We start from the raw sequence: 19,991 nt of genomic DNA, 5'->3' as shown, positions 1-19,991 counted from the left end.
CTGCGATATTTAATATGGCGCCGTCCTTATTGTTGAAAGTTGTTTAACTTGCTTTATCCTGTACGTCTAATGGGAGCCGTGTATTGTTCTATTAAGATGTTTGTCGATTTAATTTCCCGTTGGCTTTCTGTTAATAGAAAAAAGTTAGAATGGGGTATTTCTGGAGATTTTCAGGAGTATTTAAGATCTTTATAATTTAATGTTTTTTGGCTTTTATTTTAATAAATACAGTTTAGCAAATAAATGAATGCATATCACCGTTTTTCGAGATAGCTCTATCAATTCTATTTGTAAAAAATCCTTTCATATACAGGTACAAAAAAAAATCAGAGGATGGTGGGGGATATGATATACCTGTGTCCAATTATTTGCAGGATTTGAATGTAAATAGAAACTAATTTACTTTAAGCAATAGTTAGTAGAACGAAGGAATATTTTTTGTTTACATTTTTGTCGTTTAATAAAGCTATTAAAATCAACTTTCTGATAAATTCCGCCATCAAAAAATAAGTCGATGGCGTAGAGATGTACAACATTTTACATTTTAACTTGTTGCTCAATGAAAATAATTTGAATTCTATGTAATATTGTGAATTCTTAAACATTTTTAAGCAAAAGATGATTCCTTGGTCTGGCTATCTCCTGAATAACAGGGCTTCAGTGAAATTATTTCGAATTGATGCAACATTATGAATTTCTAGATGATTTTAAACAAAAACCCTGTTTATTACGCTCTCTGCTGCCAAATTTGAGTAACAGGACATTAAGCATAAAATGATAAGAAGTTTCTGCGCTACAACAAGTTAAATTAGAGTTTCTTTTTAAGTAATTTATTAAAAACAGCATAGAAACAAAGAAAACAAACAAATGCGAATATCAACAAAATTACATTTTTTGAATTTATTATTAGCACTTTATTATCATTATAACGCACTTTTAATGACTGTGAGATTAACTTGACCATCATTTGAATTATAGGTACCTATATTATTAAATGGAATTTTGTTTTTGATGGGTGCATTAAAATTAAATTTAATTTCTTGCAGATTAAAAAGTAACACCACTTCAATAAGAACTAACATAGCACTTTTAATCCACGATGTCCTTACTATTTAATTTCTAGGGATGTGAAAAGAAAATATTGATCCACAAAGTGGAAAAAATAATGATTAATGAAAGTAATAATTTACTTGAAACTGGATTGATACAACATGATGTTCTGCAAAATTAAACTTGGTAGGTACCTACAAATTAAAAATTACATTTTAATCCTAAGAACAGTCTTATTTAAAATTACACTCTAAATCAACTGGTAGGTATACTGCAAAAAGCAAATTTAATTTCAAGGGATTAAAAACGGCACTTTAATCAGTGAAAATAAACACCACCGTGTTTTTAATTCTCGAATGATTAAAAGTGACACTTTACCTTTTTGAAACTAGAAATAATACCATAATAACACACATTTAAATCCACGATGTACAGCAAAAAATAAATTTAGTTCCTAGGACTTTAAAGACTACACTCTCATCTTTGAAATGGGAAAAATACATGATTAAAAGTGTAAATTTTCTTTTTGAAACTGGAATTGATACAGCATGATGTCCTGCAAAAATAGGTTTGATATTTAGGAGTAAAAAAATATCTTAATCGTAGGAAACAAATACTAAAATTACACTTTAAATCAACAGTTTACTGTAAAAAATCAATATAATTTTAAGGGGTTAAAAGTGTCGCATTAATCATAAAAAGGAAAATACTAAGTATGTAGTACTTTTAATCCAAGCAGTGAATACATTATTGTAAATGATATTCTAGCTTTTCAATCTATTAACTAATAGAGCCCCTTTAATTCAAAGTGTGCTGCAAAAAGTATAATCAATTTCGTTGAAAGTAAAGACTAAAATAGCACTTCTAATCCACGAAGTGAATACATGATTAAAGGTGACAATTTACCTTTCGAAACTACGAATTAAAATAACACTTTTAATCCAAGGTGGATTTTAAAAGTGACATTTTAATCTTCACTTCTTGAAATTATCACCTAACATATTACTTTTAAATTCAAGATGTGGTTCTAAGGATTAAAACCAGCACTTTAACATAAAAACAAAGATTAAAGTAGCACTTTTAATATAAGAAGTGAATACACGATTAAAAGTAACACTTTAACTTTTGAAACTAGGAACTAATATAGCACCTTTAAATCCGTAATGTGTTGTAGAAAATGTATTTCATTGCTGGGTATCAAAAAGTGACATTTCAATCCTTGAAAACAAACATTAAAGTAGCGCTTTATTTAAAGTCTGCGCTACAATATATAAATTAAATCTTTAGGGGTTAAAAGTTTCTCTTTGATCACTGGAACAAAAATTAAAGCAGCACTTTTTATCCACGGTCTGTTACAAAATAATTAATTTTATTTCTAAGGCTTAAAGAAGATAATCTAATCCTAGAAACGAAAGGCAAAAATACATTATTAAAATGACACTTTACTTCTTGAAATTAACACCTACATATAATATCACTTTTAAATCGATGACGTACTCCAAAAAATAAATTTTATTTCTAGGAATTTAAAAGCGTCACTTTAATCCACCATGTGGAAAAAATACATTATTAAATTTACTTATTGAAACTTAAGTTCTAGGAATTAAAAGCGGCACTTTAATCACAGGCAACAAAAACTAAAGTAGCACTTTCAATGCATAGTTAAAAGTGACTTTAACCTTTTACATTGTCAATTAAAGAAGCACTTGTGTCTATAATTATTAAAAATTACACTTTGCTCTAAGGATTAGAAAGAAAATTTTTGCTTATTTTTCACTGGTTAAAAATGACATTCTAGTCCTCGAAAATAAAGATTAAAATATAATTTTTCATCGACCAAGTGCAAAAACTATATGATTTTCCGGCCTGTTCTGTTAGTTCCACACCGCGTGTAATTTGTGAGGATTACCAACTTGAAAAAAGTACATATTTCACCAAGTCAACTTTTTTAAATAGTAGAAGGGATCGTTCGACGACGGATGTTCGGCGATACCGTCACTTCATGTCGCCCATTGTCGGCGAGAAAATGGAATAGAGAAATACAATATGGCCGTTGTACTCGAAACATTTAGGTGCTACACAAAGTGTAATAATCTGGCGCGCCATCGACACACGTCATTTATCAATGCATCATTATGCCGCAGGAGTGCGTGCCTGCGATAAGGCGAGCAGGCGCTATTCATAATGCCGTGCTAAATAATGACATCCTGTATGCAGTAGATAATTCATATTATGTGGAATCATCGGCCCAGACTGATCGATAGCGGATCGAGAACGACGACTTCTATCAAATTCACTTTTCCGAGAATGAATTTTTAAAATTGGTTCGGGGAAGAAGTGGCTGTCATGGACGGAATCCTGTCGATTTATTTTTCATGGGGACGTGGAAGGGACGAGACTGGAGGACTGTTTTTGCCGTATATTAGTAATTAATATGACCAGCGGATAGAAGGCGGGCAGTAGCCACGCTGAAGGAGAGGCATTTGGTATTCGCAGTAGCCCCAATTTATAATTTTATGTTGAGATAGTGAACGTTTCTTTCTGTGAAATAATATACTTTTTAATTATGTACTGGGTGTCCGGATCAATTTAGATCAAGTTATGTTAGTCCAATGTTGCTTCATTAAAAGGTTTTCACCAAACAAAAATATACAGCACGATTATAAAGTTTGGGACAAAATTCATAACTTTTATACTGAGTGATTTTAAAAAAAATGCCGAGACAGGGGCATATTTTAAGGTGATGCAGTTGTGTACGGGGTGACCCAGAAAAGCTGGAGGGACAATAAATTTGTTTTTTTTATGGAACACCCTGTATATTTTTTTCATTTTCGCATAAAGCCTTCTCTTACGAATACAGTGATGTAAGGTTAGATGGGGATCTCAAATAACAAGTGAAATATTGCGATAAAATGACATTTACTTCAAAAAATTATTTAATGTAATTTTTCATAAACGAAAAAAGTTTGCAAGTTTAGGAATAAAAATTAGGGTTTTTTTCGTTGGCACTCAGGTCACTGATAAAAATTATTAAGTTGTGGGTACACATGCCGCAAGTGACTCATTTTTAAGCATTACGTCAAGAGCGCCAGCAGGACGCCGCCGGACGCACCAGCGTTCCAGGAAGGGTCTACGGCGGACTGGCGCCGGCGACCAGATGCGTACCCCTACGACCGACCCACACACAGAGATTCTCCTACGAACACTCACCCCGTCAACACGTCTTTTTCTATACAACTTAGTTTTCAATAAAATACTTTATTATTACTGTTGAGAGAGCGTTTTATTCTTGCTGTACAGCGAAAGCAACTCTCAAATATTGCACATTTAACTGAACATGAAGGATAGAGAACTTAATGATGGTTGAATATGGTGATAAGCTACGAACCCATGCGGAAGTATTTGAGCTGCTTAATCAAACACATGCTGACAGACCCCCAATTGCAGGATCTATATTGAGTAAATTGGTCGCCAAGTTTACAGAGACTGGGTGTGTAAGTGATAGGACACGACAAGATCGACCTCAAATCGCTGAAGAAACTAAGTTAAATTTATTGCTGGAAACTGAAGAAAATCCCCATCAGTCAACAAGACAACTAGCCCTAAACAACAATGTGGACCAATCATATGTAGTAAAGTTGATTCGCACAGAAAAATATCATGTATATATCCAGCTGATACACGAATTAAATGAGGATGATCCAGACCGCCAGTTGCACTTTTGTGAACATTAATGTTACGGTGTGATGAAAATCCAAACTCTCTAAGCAACATATTTTTTTCTGACGAGGCCACATTCTGCTTAATTGGCTCAGTATATCGCCATAATTATAGATATTGGTCAAATAACAATCCCCATTGGGCACAAGAATTCCACAATAAGCGTACAGGCAAGTTAAATGTATGGGTGGGACTCATAGGAAGGCGATTTTTAGGTCCTTACTTTTTTGAAGCAAACCTCACTGCTATTAGATATTTAGATTTTCTGCGTTTTGAGTTGGTGCCGGCTGTGGCAGTTCTTTTTTCCAACGCTGCAGACTTCGATATACCCCATGAAAATATTTGGTTTCAACAAGATGGAGCTCCACCTCACTTTGGCTTAGAGGCTCGGTAATATCTTGATGATATATTTCCTGAAAGATGGATAGGGCGGAGAGGATCTATTGAGTGGCCCCCACGTTCCCCCGATTTGACTCCTCTGTTTTTTTTATGTGGTTATTTAAAATCTAGGGTATACTTCAATCGCCCAAACAATTTAGCAGACTTCCAACTGAGAATTCGTGCTGAAATGGAAGGAATAAGTCCAGAAATTATTGAGCGTACTGCGTAAAGTGTTTGTACTCGCGCGGGCCAGTGCCAAATTATTGGTGGATGACATTTTGAAAATTTACGTTAAATTTCTTTAATTATTTACATTTGTTTCGTTCCCAAGTACAATTTATTTTTGAAAATGACATCAAATATAATTTTCTGAAATAAATGTCATTTTCTCGCAATATCTCGCTTGTTATTTGAGATAGACCCATCAAACCTTACATCACTGTATTCGTAAGAGAAAGCTTTATCCGAATATGACAAAATATACAGGGTCTTTCATAAGAAAAAACAAAATTGTCCCTCCAGCTTTTCTGGGTCAACCTGTACACAACTGATTCATCTTAAAAGATGCCCCTCCTGAGAACAAAATCGACCTGTCTCGACGTTTCTTTTAAATTACTCACTANATCAAACACATGCTGACAGACCCCCAATTGCAGGATCTATATTGAGTAAATTGGTCGCCAAGTTTACACGACAAGATCGACCTCAAATCGCTGAAGAAACTAAGTTAAATGTATGCTGGAAACTGAAGAAAATCCCCATCAGTCAACAAGACAACTAGCCCTAAACAACAATGTGGACCAATCATATGTTGTAAAGTTGTTTCGCACAGAAAAATATCATGTATATAAAGTCCAGCTGATACACGAATTAAATGAGGATGATCCAGACCGCCGGTTGCACTTTTGTGAACAATTAATGTTACGGTGTGATGAAAATCCAAACTCTCTAAGCAACATATTTTTTTCTGACGAGGCCACATTCTGTTTAAATGGCTCAGTACATCGCCATAATTATAGATATTGGTCAAATGACAATCCCCATTGGACGCAAGAATTCCACAGTAAGCGTAGAGGCAAATTAAATGTATGGGTGGGAATCATAGGAAGGCGATTTTTAGGTCCTTACTTTTTTGAAGCAAACCTCACTGCTACTAGATATTTAGATTTTCTGCGTTTTGAGTTAGTACCGGCTGTAGCAGTTCTTTTTTTCCGAGGGCGATATACCCCATGAAAATATTTGGTTTCAATAAGATGGAGCTCCACCTCACTTTGGCTTAGAGGCTCGGTAATATCTTGATGGTATATTTCCTGAAAGATGATAGGGCGGAAAGGATCTATTGAGTGGCCTCCACGTTCCCCCGACTTGACTCCTCTGGTTTTTTTTATGTGGTTATTTAAAATCTAGGGTATACTTCAATCGCCTAAACAATTTAGCAGACTTCCAACTGAGAATTCGTGCTGAAATGGAAGGAATAAGTCCAGAAATTCGCGCGGGCCAGTGCCAAATTATTGGTGGATGACATTTTGAAAATTTACGTTAAATTTCTTTAATTATTTACATTTGTTTCGTTTCCTAGTACAATTTCTTTTTGAAAAATGACCACATATAATTTTCTGAAATAAATGTCATTTTCTCGCAATATCTCGCTTGTTATTTGAGATAGATCCATCAAACCTTACATTACTGTATTCATAAGAGAAAGCTTTATCCGAATATGACAAAATATACAGGGTCTTTCATAAGAAAAAACAAAATTGTCCCTCCAGCTTTTCTGGGTCAACCTGTACACAACTGATTCATCTTAAAAGATGCCCCTCCTGAGAACAAAATCGACCTGTCTCGACGTTTCTTTTAAATTACTCACTATAAAAGTTATGAATTTTGTTCCAAACTTTATCATCACGCTGTAGGTATACTTATATATTTTGATTTCTAAGATATAATGCCAACTGTATTTGTGATAAAAATTATTAAACATGATTTAAATTGGGTCTGATCCTGGTGGAATTATTTATGAATTCGATTGACGTTACCTGCTTCCGTTTCTCTTCGTTGTAATCGAGGTTTTACTCACGCCGAACAGATCATCCCCTAATGGATAAAACAAACAGTATAAACAAGTATACACTGTATCATCTTTGTTCCCTTATAATTTTCAGTCTAATTATTGTCGTAAAACAAGTAGAAGTAGAAGAACAGTAGTGCAGCAAATAACTTCAGTTATTAGAAGTATGGTATCAATTAAATATTAATATTCAAAATTGGTCACTTGCAACGTCTTCAATAAATTCATCAACTTCTTCATAAACTAAATCATGAATAATTTCTCTGTGTAAAGCTGCTAGTACTTTTTTAGATATTTCAATGGTATTTGGTATAAGTTGGTTTTTGGAGTTGCCGAAGGTGAACATAACTTAATTTCTTATCTAAAGAAGGACTTATACCAGTCTTTTATTTTGATCAAATTTTTTTGCAGACAAATTACCCTGATATTTAACGCAATTATTTGCTATACAAAAGTTATACTTGTCACATGTAGTTAAAATGTAACTTCGAGAAAAATGAATTTCAATTATCTGCCACTGTTGTTGCGAAAAGCTGGCTATTTGGAGGTATTTAATCTAATTAAACTTCTTGCTCAATTTGTAGCTTTATTAAATATTTTTACTATTTGTACTAATTTACTTCCATTCCTTTCCAAGGTCTTTTGAGATAGAACTTTGACGGAATCACAATCTATGGATATGGATTATATCTCTTTAAAGGCTGACATATGAAAAGAAGCAAGTTTAAATCGCAGAAAAATGAATGTAGTTACAAACTTGGCAAAAAATTCAAGATTAATTAGATTAGAAGTTCCCTAATACTCAACTAACCGTAGCATAGTTAAAAAGTGAAATTTATTATTTTTTAATTTATTTATTCTTCTGTTCAGGTAAGTAAAAATAAGTCAGACTTCACTGACACTGGCTTCATTGAAATATCTTAAAAGGAGATGAAGTTATTAAAAAAGTAAATAAAATAAAACAATTTCCTTTGAGGACCATAAAAATTTTAGGAAGCAAAATTGTATTAAGGTTGATACACATCGGTCTATTTCCATCTAGGAAAACGCTACCCTTGAAAGCTTTACATGTAAAATTAGACTATGCGATGATATTGTATTTGCCATATACCGACCTACATACGTCTATAATAACCACATTGGTATAAGAATGTTATTGAAGAGGTACAATCACAAATTGTGGCAATATCTATACAGTCAAAAAATACTTTTGCTTTTTTTAATCGCAACACCCTGTACATGTCATTTTTTGGGTTCCTCTCTTCTTTTTTTTTCTGATTACAATGATATAACATACTCAAGATATTAAATATGTCAGTCATAAACCAAAATATTATGCAAACTGTCAAAGCAATATATGACATGTATCATTCTAATGAAAAGAGAGAGGGGAATCCAAAAAACTATAAACATTTAGAATGTTTCATTAAAAAAAAACAAAACGCATGTCCTAAAACTTTAGTCCTTACCATTTTTTCCAAAACAAAAACGTAAAAAAGATAAGGGAAGTACAATGTTATGCGACTAATTCCTCTACAAAATTTACTGGCTTATTATACATGTCTTCCAGGCTCCAATCTTGACTATTTAATATGTTCGTCAATTAGGTAAGTATATGAAAAAGGTTTTACTGCAAATTCACTCTTTTATATAGTTGTTACGATCTCAATTGGAACCACATAAAAACATTTAACTCATAAATTCTACGGAATCCATAGACGTCCAGAAAAATTTAGCCTCGTNTAGGTATGTAGGTATATGAAAAAGGTTTTACTGCAAATTCACTATTTTATATAGTTGCTACGATCTCAATTGGAACCACATAAAAACATTTCACTCATAAATTCTACGGAATCCATAGACGCCCAGAAAAATTTAGCCCCGTCTCATCTAGATATACTATATATATAGCGAGCTATATTAGCATATAATTACTATACGATGTCAAGATTTTTATGTTTAAAAATCGCATTGTAATAAAGCTTGTCGTAAAATATCTAAAGATTTATAATTATAATCAGGATAATCGCTTAATTTTTCTTGAATCATGTTTAAAGCAGGAACTTTTTTTTATATATATTATAAGTTGTGCGCCGCATTACATCTGGTAAAATCGTCAATTTTCTTTAATTTTGTATTTTCCGTTTCCTCTTTGTACCGTGATCAATCCTTCTTTAATTACACGATAAATTGGCCTTTTTTAGATATCTTAGTTAAATCGTTAATCCGTTTCCTAACTTTTTTGTCACATTGTTCACTATTTTCAATTTTCAAACATACGTATATATTTAATATAATACGTTGACTTTTTAGGTGTAAATCTTTGTTTTTAAATTCTGAGTTTGTTTCGATACTTTCGACAAAAACCCGTTCCACTATTTGGGGATTTTCCCGAGTTATTTCGTTATCCTCCGCTTCAAAGAGTCTCCAGAAAGCCACGCTAAATTACTAGATAATTACATATAACATTTATTTTAATAACTATTGCCCTTTACTGGTTACGATATGAACAAATAATGATATCAACTAATAAATAATAATACGTATTATACCAACAACATTCCCCACCAAGCAATGCTCTGCATGGCACTGGTAAAGCGGCAAAGCTAAGTGAACCCGTGCACCATACAAAACATTATTTACGACTTAGTGGACCAATACAGGTTTGCTTTGGTGACCAGCGCGCCGCCGTCAATTCTACATCAGGTGGACTAGTTTATACATCAGTCAGACTAGTTTACCAATACCGAACTCACTGAATTGCTTTTCGAGTATAAATTACGAGACACATCATGGTCAAAGCATAAGAAGAAATTTCAGGAGAAGTGCATACATACGCATGTGCTTTAAGATTTACTCGTCTTCATCATCTTTCTTTATTCGTTATATTCATAGATATTTTTGAAATTCTTATTCCTTCAGAATGTCTTTTAATAAACTGTTTTCGTGTTGAGCTATATCAAAATTGCACAAATTTTTGAAGTTTTGTACTAGTTGAGTAACTTGTAAAACATAATTGTATTTATTTGACCAGCGCAATTACCATTTTCATTTGAAGTTATTGTCCAGGTTTGAAGATTGCATTGGACAGTTGATTCCGATCCTGGTGATTACATCTATTGAATTATTTCATCCTAAGTATATACATTGTATAGTCCAGAAATAACACTTTAATTATAACCGTAAATACCCTTAACCTCGAAGGTGAAAGATTTGGGAATTTCACAACAATTCCGTCCCATCATTTTATACTTTATAATTAAATTGCAAATAAGATGTTTATTAAGTTTAGTATTTTTGAATAATTTAATACAATACATAAGGAAATGTGTAAAAATTAATAAAACATCACAGAATCACAGTTATTTTTACAACAGGATGTGTTAAATGTTGATAGGTTTCCTTGACCATTAAATAACGGTACACACAAAATAAAACTGTATTTTAGTAGTATTTTTCGGCAATCTACACTACAATATCTCTGTTATCTCTATAAATATAAGTTAATTATTTAAATATACCTATATAATTTCAAGTTTAATGTAGCTTAGTAAAGTTGTTTATGGTATAGTAATATTTAACGACAGCAACTTTACTGATTAGTGATTATTTCTGTGTGAAATTCTTCTTTTCCATCGAAAGCACACTGATACAAATTGTAATTGTATTTATACACAAAATATGTAAATGAAATGAATTGAACGTACATTGTCTAGAATAACACGTATGAATATATATTTTCCTGTTGCGATGTACTTTTACCTTTTACGTTGTACTTTTACATTTTAAAATGTATTATTCCTAATCCATTATGTGTTTTTACTATATCTTATGTAAATATACGAATAAAAGTGAGTTACATGACTTGATGTGGCTCGACCAATTAGATTAATCATGTGATTACTCGGTGTGGTATTAGCGCGCGTGTCTAGAGAACTGTGCTAGTTTAGTAGACATGTTTAGATTCATTCATAAAGCCCAATGTTTTAACTACCTAAATATAATGTTGTAAATAAATACTGAGGTAAGTAAATAGTATATCTCCATTTAAACTCATTGAAAAGTATGAGAAACATCTATAATAACTATATCGAACTTTGCCTAACCTTTACTTAAATTATATTTTGTTTCCAGTTTATTGCTTTCAAGATATGGCCATTAGTCCCGAAATGGTTCAAAGATTTAATCTCAAAATACAGCTAGATGCTAAAAGTAGGGTAACATTTTCATCCGGAAAAAGTCTTCAACAAAAAACCGCAGTAAAACCACAAAATACATGTAAATGTTTTTTCTAATATGTTTTAAATTAGAAGTCACTTTAAACAAAACGTATCTAATTTGTCTTAGATTAAGTACATATTGTACCTATTAGTTAAAGAAGTCTGAGATTAATTTAAATTTTATACGGGTGTCGAGAGCATGAAAACGTATTTGGTAGCTCCTTTTTAAATTTAAACATTGAAGGATAAAGATAAAAAGGGTGTGTAAAATTAAATACATACTTTTTACTGATTTCGTTTATTTAATCCTGATATATAAAGATTTTCATCGTACCTACTATTATGTTAAGAAGGTTTAATTAATTGATTTAAATAATATTCTGTATTCTTTATTTTTAATAATTCAGAAATTTATATTTTACTGAACTGCATTAATAATTTTTTATGAGTGTAACTAACATGCCAACATATCCTCCGCGAATACCGTCACGTCCTTTGAACTAACAACTTTTTATTAGAATACAATAATCTCTTTAACTCCATAATAGGCAATATTATGCGAGAAGAAAATTGGAATAAAAGCTTTCCGAGACTGACAACGTGCCAGACTAATAACATTAAATGCCCATTTACACATCTAAGGCAAATTTTCCTGCATAATAATCGAATCTTGCATGGATTCTATTACCAAACGAGCTTTTCGAGATGTAAGTGTTTTATTAGAACACTTCAAAGAGCACACTCCGTTTAATATAGTACTCTGTTTTATATTCCTTCTGATATAAAAATAAATCGATTAATTAATTAACTGAAAGGTATATTTCATTAAAACGTAGTAACGATATTTCTTGTTCTAATTTTGGGGCATAAAGCAGATGTGGCACAGTTTAGACATACTTATTTCGTAAATCTCAAAATCATGAGATCAAATTTTTTTAACAAGATGTATCATGTATCAGATGTTCATTGTCTCAATTTATGATATACGGTGGTCTAAACAAATGTGTGCATCACAAATTAAAAAAAAAGTTATTATTACTTTATTGAGGAATCACTTATACGCCTCTGAAAACGTACTTGGATTGGGGCAAGAACTCATAACCACCGAGCAATAGTGCGAGAGTACTTACGCCATCAAACAAAATAGCATCAGATATAACGCCTTGTAATAAAGGCCCATATTTATAAGTTTAGTATAACAAAAAACTGCTAGAGTTGCAAAGTCAACATCTAAGCCGGATTGATAACTTCACCCCTGGATAAAAACTTGGGGAGTTTTTCTTGAAAAAAGACCAAAGTTCGATATCTCGACCATTTTGAGGTTATGCGTGTCTCGTTGGGCATCTGTTTTTTATTGCGGTCGAACCTGGAATCTAGTTCCTCTTTTCTGAACGATTGTTCTTATGTTCCTCCATAAAATAGCGAGGAAAGTGAAAATAATACGAGTAAAATATTATGTGATTTAATAAACTGATTCACTGATCTTTCCTTTTAATTATTCCTTTTATTTTTCTTTGCATTCCATTTCAATGGGATACGTTGATTTTTTGAGTCTTCTTACTTTAGGGTGACACTGTATATTAGAAAATAATAATAATAATAAAAATAATAATATGTAACTCACATGATTCACTTGTGGTTCTTTTAACACATCTGAACAAAAAAATCGTTAAAATTTGTTACCAAATGTTAGTATAATCAAAATTGTTTGGGTTGCGCAGGTATGTATGCAAAAATTTTATTATTTAATTTTTCTTGATTTTGAGTTGTTGTGGTGACAGATTTTTGGTTTCTTCTACAGCTTCCTTAGATATATACATACATTGTTAATTGTGCTTCGTTGTTTTTTTGAAATATATTTCATGCATTTCTCTCTCGTAAGCATTTAGAATCTAGATATGATGGCTATTTGGAAGGTTCCAATAAAGTTAAATAGTCCTGTATGTTATCAGGTGTGTACTGAGAAGACTTGATCAAATAATAAGAACATTTTCAAGGTTTTATTTATTTGGTGGATTATCTCCATTGCTGTAGGGTGTAGGCAGTTGAACTTCAATTATCTTACAAAACATTTTTTGGATATACAGATTTATTTAGAAGTTATTGACAATTACGTATTTTTCTTGAATAAATATTTCATATAAGGGTTGTATTTTATATATAGGCAGGTAGCTACTTCGAAGAAACTGCATAGTACCAAGTCTAAAGTCTGGTCTTAAAAAATTAATAAAAAAACTGTGTTTCACTTTTAACTTCGAAGGATCGTAAAGCCCGTAAGTAATAATTATTTAGAAAAAAACCTTTACTCTTGTTTTTCTGTTTGTTTTGATAAGAGAATTCAGCTTTGAATGTTTGTCGCATTTTCCTGTTACACCCTGTACAATGTACATAAAGAATAATCTTTGTTGGATTTACTCACTTCAGTTAAGGAGGTATATCGGGTTTACTCAAATGCACAGATGTACTTGAAATTTATGTAGCGTATTAGCCAGTGCTCTCTCTGTGCGTCATATTTTTTTGAAATTTTTTTTGAATCTAGATTTTGAGATATTGTTGTTGAAAGTTGTTCATTTTAACATAGGTTTATATGGCGAAGATGAACGGTGCGGCTCTTTTTTGCCCATAACTGAGAAAAAAATGTAGAAATTGTGAAACTAAACTTTTCCATAGATAGTACACAGTATTATCTTATTTTTGATGTAAAACTAATGTAAGTTTTGAACATAGTACAGCTGTATTAATTAGAAACAGAAACCAATAATTGCATTTCTGTCTGACTTGAGGATTAATGTGGCAACGTCGCAATCAGCTGACAGCAAAGAGGGAATACATTTGAAAGATTTGATAAAAACGAAATTGATTTCAAACATATACATTTTTCCTAAATCCCATGTACATTGTTATCAACAATAAATTATCCACAACAGATGATTTTTTGTAATGTTTTTAAAAAACTAAATTAATTAAAAAAGGCTAGGAAGCTGTGTATATTTATTGGAATAAAAAATTCAGTTGATAAATCCTTTTAATATATTTTAATGGATTATAAAAATATCGTAATCATTACCCAGCAATATTTAGGGTTACATAAAGTTTTCTTTACTTGATTATTTTAATTAGTAATACTTGAGATAAAAGCATTTGTTCGGAATAACAAAGGAACATAAATATTTCTCAGCAAACTATAATTTTGTAACATTACTCAAATAGAGATTAAAAACACGAAGAGTGAGTAATAATGTAATTTCTATCACAGAACCTTCAAAATTGCATCCAACATTTTCTTTGACTTGGACGAGAGATGGGCGCGAGTGTCATTTCATTTCTTTAGAACTAAATTAACATAATTCTCGTTGTTTTACCAGTTCACATGATTTACGGATTTTAAATAAAGGATACAAATCTTCGCGAGGATAATACGATATATTTACTATATATAATAATTATATTGTACATAGTTTACACACAATACATTTTTGAACGCGTACGCATCTTTACCCGAATTTGACGCGCAATATCTCCGATGTCCGAGGTCTGTAGGTTCGCGGTGTGTACAACTGCTAGTCAATTATTAGCGCTGCTGCCATATCTACATAGTCTTTATGCGTTCATTAAATATAATTTAAAACTACTTAAATATGATATTTTTATGTTGTTAATTAGTCAATATGTATGCTATGTGCATATGAGCAGATTTCTTTGCTATATAGATAATGTTTATCTCAAATAATTTCAATAGAATTTAATTTTTTCAAATTGGCAGCGGGTTTTAGTCTCATAAGAAAAGCATAGGACCTAGGACCCTCCCTGCGCTCCTCACTTCCCTGGGACCCCGATATACATCCTTAAGATTATTAAAACTATAAAAAGTTGAGAAAGTAATAGCTTATAATCTGAACTTTTAACTTCATCGTCTCTAGAACTAATAATAATGCTGGGTAGTGGGGTTATCAAAAGAAGTTTAGATCAGATCTGATTAAATCCCCTAGCAAAGCCAAGCCCCACACCATGGCAACCAAACTCGATTTACTGATTAGTAATCAATTTGATAAACCTTTATACTTTAGTTTAGGTCTTTCTTTATCCTCAGACCACCTGTCTTTCTTCAATGGACATATATCTATAATATGTTATACTATTAAATTTTCTTTAAATATAATTGTTGATATTTCCTCCTTCTTTTCTTCATTGCCTTTATTCAAGTTTGTTTTTTATCTTCTCCTTGCTTTTGTTTACATTTTTCTTCGAGAAATTTTGCAGGAGTAGATTCCTCCATTCCTACTTTCCTTTCTGTAATTATTGATAAAAAAATAAATCGGAGAAGGGATTAGGAACATTAAGATGAACCAACACAACTAATATTGTCCAAGCTGGAGCAAGTTCAGGTTTGTTGATCCATCTTCAATCTTTTCCGTTTTACATCATTTGAAGACAGTGTGCATTGAATATATCTTTATCTTGTGCTATAAAAACAATAAAGGATGGAAATATGGAATATTCTATTAAAGTATATTTTTTCCTTTAATTCTTTGGCAACAAACGCTGCAACTACTATTTCCTTAGATACAACTTACTCAATTCTGGACAACTAAGATGTTCACCAAGTTCAGCATCTACTATTTTCGGAATTGGGTCCTGCTGAATTTAAAACTATTACGAATATAGTTTTAACACTAAATAGATACTTCATCGAAACTATCAGTAGCATCTTTTACACTATCGAGAAGGACTACATAGTGAGTATAAAAATCGAATACCTCATACAGTTGAATCTGCTAAACGCCATGGCGGAATAAGGCAAGGTAAACACTTAAATGCTAGAAAGTGACAAAAACCACACAAGCTATTAAGAGATTAAAGGGGATAACGTGCAATTAAACGATGATAGCAGGGATAGCACGCGATCCGTCTGACTGGAACGATTGTTCGGCTTTAAGAGATCGCGGCTCAGGCCACACGCCCTAAGGGCAGGGCCGGCTTCGGGTGAATTTGGCGCGGGACTGGGGGAGGTGATGTAGCGGAACATTGGTTTATGTGGGGAAGTAGTGCCACGAGTCGCGATTAGGAAATATGTGGCGGAAAGACAGGTCAGCAATGCAACTAAAAATTAAAATGTAGGTACAGGATGTTCTCCCGATGTAACATGGAAATATGGAAAATTAAATAGGAAGTCGTACTGCTTGTTAATAATAATATGAAAATATTGACTGTAATTGTTGTCATTAGGTACTAAAATAATACTAAAAAGCTGACTAAAATAAATTATTATGGAAATTTCTTATTAAATCAAATGTTTAGGAAAGTGCCAAAAAAAATTAGATGCGTGGTTCTTGTCACAGGTTCATGTAATTTTAATATACTTACTTAAATCGTAAAAAAATAAACAGGGTGTTTTCTTCTGCGCGGACACAGAATAAGGAAATTTTTCTTAATATTGAAACTAGGATTTTGGCATTCTGACTTCAAAAGTCTGTAGACCTTCGGTCGTATAAGATGATCAGGACGATCACCTTATTATATACACAAATTTTGACCCAAAACTTTTATGTTAGTGCATAATTAGAGATATTCAGGTATTTTTGAGGGTCTTTAATTCTTCAGTTAAATAAGATATTTTGCAATCATATCTCGGGAGGCGATGCATGAAATGAAATTGAATACGTTCTTAAAAGTCTAGAATCACTACTAAATTTATTAACAAGTTCTAACTGAACATCAACTCATTTACTTAATTAAAAATTTTCTTGCTGAAACGATAATTTACAAGTATTAAATTTATTATGGAAGTAATTTATACGGTAATATATCTTATATTGTTACGATTTTACCTAGATCGTGATCATAATAATTGACACAACAGCCAGATACAAAATAGGATTATCAATTTTCCTCCGGATTTGGGAATCCCGGGATCCCGAAATCCCAGTATACTGGGGTTCCCTTAAAAATCCTATCCCACAATACAGTTTTTTTATTATTTTAATTTTTTTAGATATAATTTCTGTCATATGCCATATATTTTTATGTTCTGTTGTAGTTTGATTCATTTTGACTTTAAATTTAATAAACAATACCGCTAAAACCATATGTATGTAACACTGCCAAATTTATGAATAGTCACTGCTTCTCAATGGTCATTCAAACTATTTCGCCTGGTGATGACACAGACATTGCTTTCATAAAACCTGCGAAATAGCATCGAAAGTGATCAACCGGGATCTATGATCTACGTTGCTTTTCTTTTTGTTCAACTAAAATGAATTTAAGCATTATTCAATAACTTATGTCTTTGTTTTGTCACAGGTTTTTTTTAGACGAAGTGTTATTGTAAATAAAGGCGTTTTTGCACTAGGCGAGGTTCGACGAGAAAATCACTCACAAATCAATTTGCCAGGCGGCAAGATGAGGCTTTGGAATAATAAAGCTCAGGAAGTTTCATGAAACAAAGCCTTACGGGAAATTTTAGACGAATATGTACTGGTACTATTTAAAATTATATTTCATTTTTTGGTGCAACCTGTAAAAAAATTAAATTCCGATAAATTCACTATAGATGATTCGTCCGCAACGATAATCCAAATGACATGTGTAAATGCGCCTTAAGAGACATTAAGATTTGATTCTTAGTAGATGTTAGACTGAAGGATTATTTTGAACTGCCTTCAGTACTTTGTCGAAAGAGTTCCATGATTAACCAGTCCTATAAGTTCTAACACTTCTAACAGAAGAAATATTTATTATGAGCTCCAATACAAATATCTGATATTAGTTTGAATCACCTCTAATAGTGACTACGACTTATGTTCAGATAAGATTGCCTTTTGGAGATCCAAACTTCAAGCTATCAATTCAGTTTAGGAAAAACTTTAAGGTTATCTTCTGGGTAACAGCACAACAAACATGCATGATGGTTGAATTACAAAATAATTGCAGTTAACGTTGATGAACTATTACATGTAATGCTCAGTTTTATGAAAAATATTTCACTATGGTTACAAAATAATCCAAGATCATAGTACGAGTATGAGGCGTTGTATGACATATGACTTAGGTATAGTTAACTGAAGTAAGTTTTTACATTAATGCACAAACCTTATGAAAATGGATCCCCGGTGAATCTCTCTCAAATTGGGAATGAACTCTCCAGAGCATCCTGATTAAAAAGTTTTCATGGGCACAAAACCTGGAAACCGCTCCCAACCCCCCAAAATCACCCCCAAAGGTCAGGGGCTCATTACACCACACAAAAAAAAGTATCAGACCCACACATGCAATATATGGTTTGTATTTTTGAGCGCTGGATACGAATACGTCATCATTTTGCCCTAGCACGTATCAGTCTTCAGCAAATCGCTAAATAAGCTTCAGAAAACTGAAGATAGAAATTGTGGCCTGTGATTCACATGCGATATGTGGTTTCCGGTTTATTTTTGCACGCTGACCACCATTCTGAGGTCAAGTACCTTAAGCCTTCAACTAATCGCTGAAGAAGCTTCACTAAACTGAGGAAAGAACACCATGGTTCTACACTGGTACACAGTAATGTGTACATATCGCATGTGAGTTACATAACACAATGTTCTTTCTTCAGTTTTTGAAGCTTCTTCAGTTATTAGTTGAAGACTTAAGGTAACTAAAGCACATTTAACCCCAGAATCTTGCTCAGCGTGCAAAAATAGACCAAAAACCAGATATCGCATGTGAATCACAGGCCACAATATTCTTTCTTCAATTTTCTGAAGCTTCTTCAGCGTTTCGCTGAAGACTGATACGTGCAAGAGCAAAAATGATGACGTATTCGTGTCCAGTGCTCAAAAATACACGGGAAACCATATATTGCATGTGTTGGTCTGATACTTTTTTTGGTGGTGTGGTATAATGAGCCCCTGACTTTTGGCGGTGATTTTGGGGGGTTGGGAGCGGTTTCCCGGTTTTGTGCCCATGAGAACTTTTGATCAGGATGCTCTGAAGAGTTTCATTCCCAAAATTTGAGATCCACCGGGGATCGATTTCCATAAGGTTTGTTTGTGCGGGGTCCTTTTTTGTGAGCAGAACAGATATTTCTACAATCCTACCATATTAGAAAAAAACATACGGTTGCCTATATTTTTAGTGTCAAATTCATATTTAACGCTACCCCTGAGCAGAACGATATTTCGCTACACCTGAGCAGAACGATATTTAGTAGTAAATCATGTTTGATATGTTCTCTAGAAAACTTAACTAATTTCGTGAAATCATGAATTTTATTAAAATTTTTATTAATAGGCTAACACGAAAAATTTTTCATAGTTTGGATTTTTTTGTATTTTCTAGATTTCTACGCGATTTAGATTTTTCAATAGAATTAAGTTGTTGCCCTTTTCGCCCTTGGAAGGATATAGTGCCCTATTTTGACAGCGAATTTATGTTGAGCGCCCAAAAATACATAGGAAAACACACCTTACATTTCTTTTTTGCCCTAAAAAGGGCCGTCCGCCAAGTTTGGACATCAGATTCGTGTTCAGCACCCAAAAATATATAGGATATCAGCCATCTAGGTTAAAATTGGG

Source organism: Anoplophora glabripennis, unplaced genomic scaffold (assembly GCF_000390285.2).
Source record: "Anoplophora glabripennis isolate ALB-LARVAE unplaced genomic scaffold, Agla_2.0 scaffold462, whole genome shotgun sequence".
Taxonomy (NCBI): Eukaryota; Metazoa; Arthropoda; class Insecta; order Coleoptera; family Cerambycidae; genus Anoplophora; species Anoplophora glabripennis.
The sequence above is the reverse complement of the archived record's forward strand: the minus strand, read 5'-3'. Positions refer to the sequence as shown.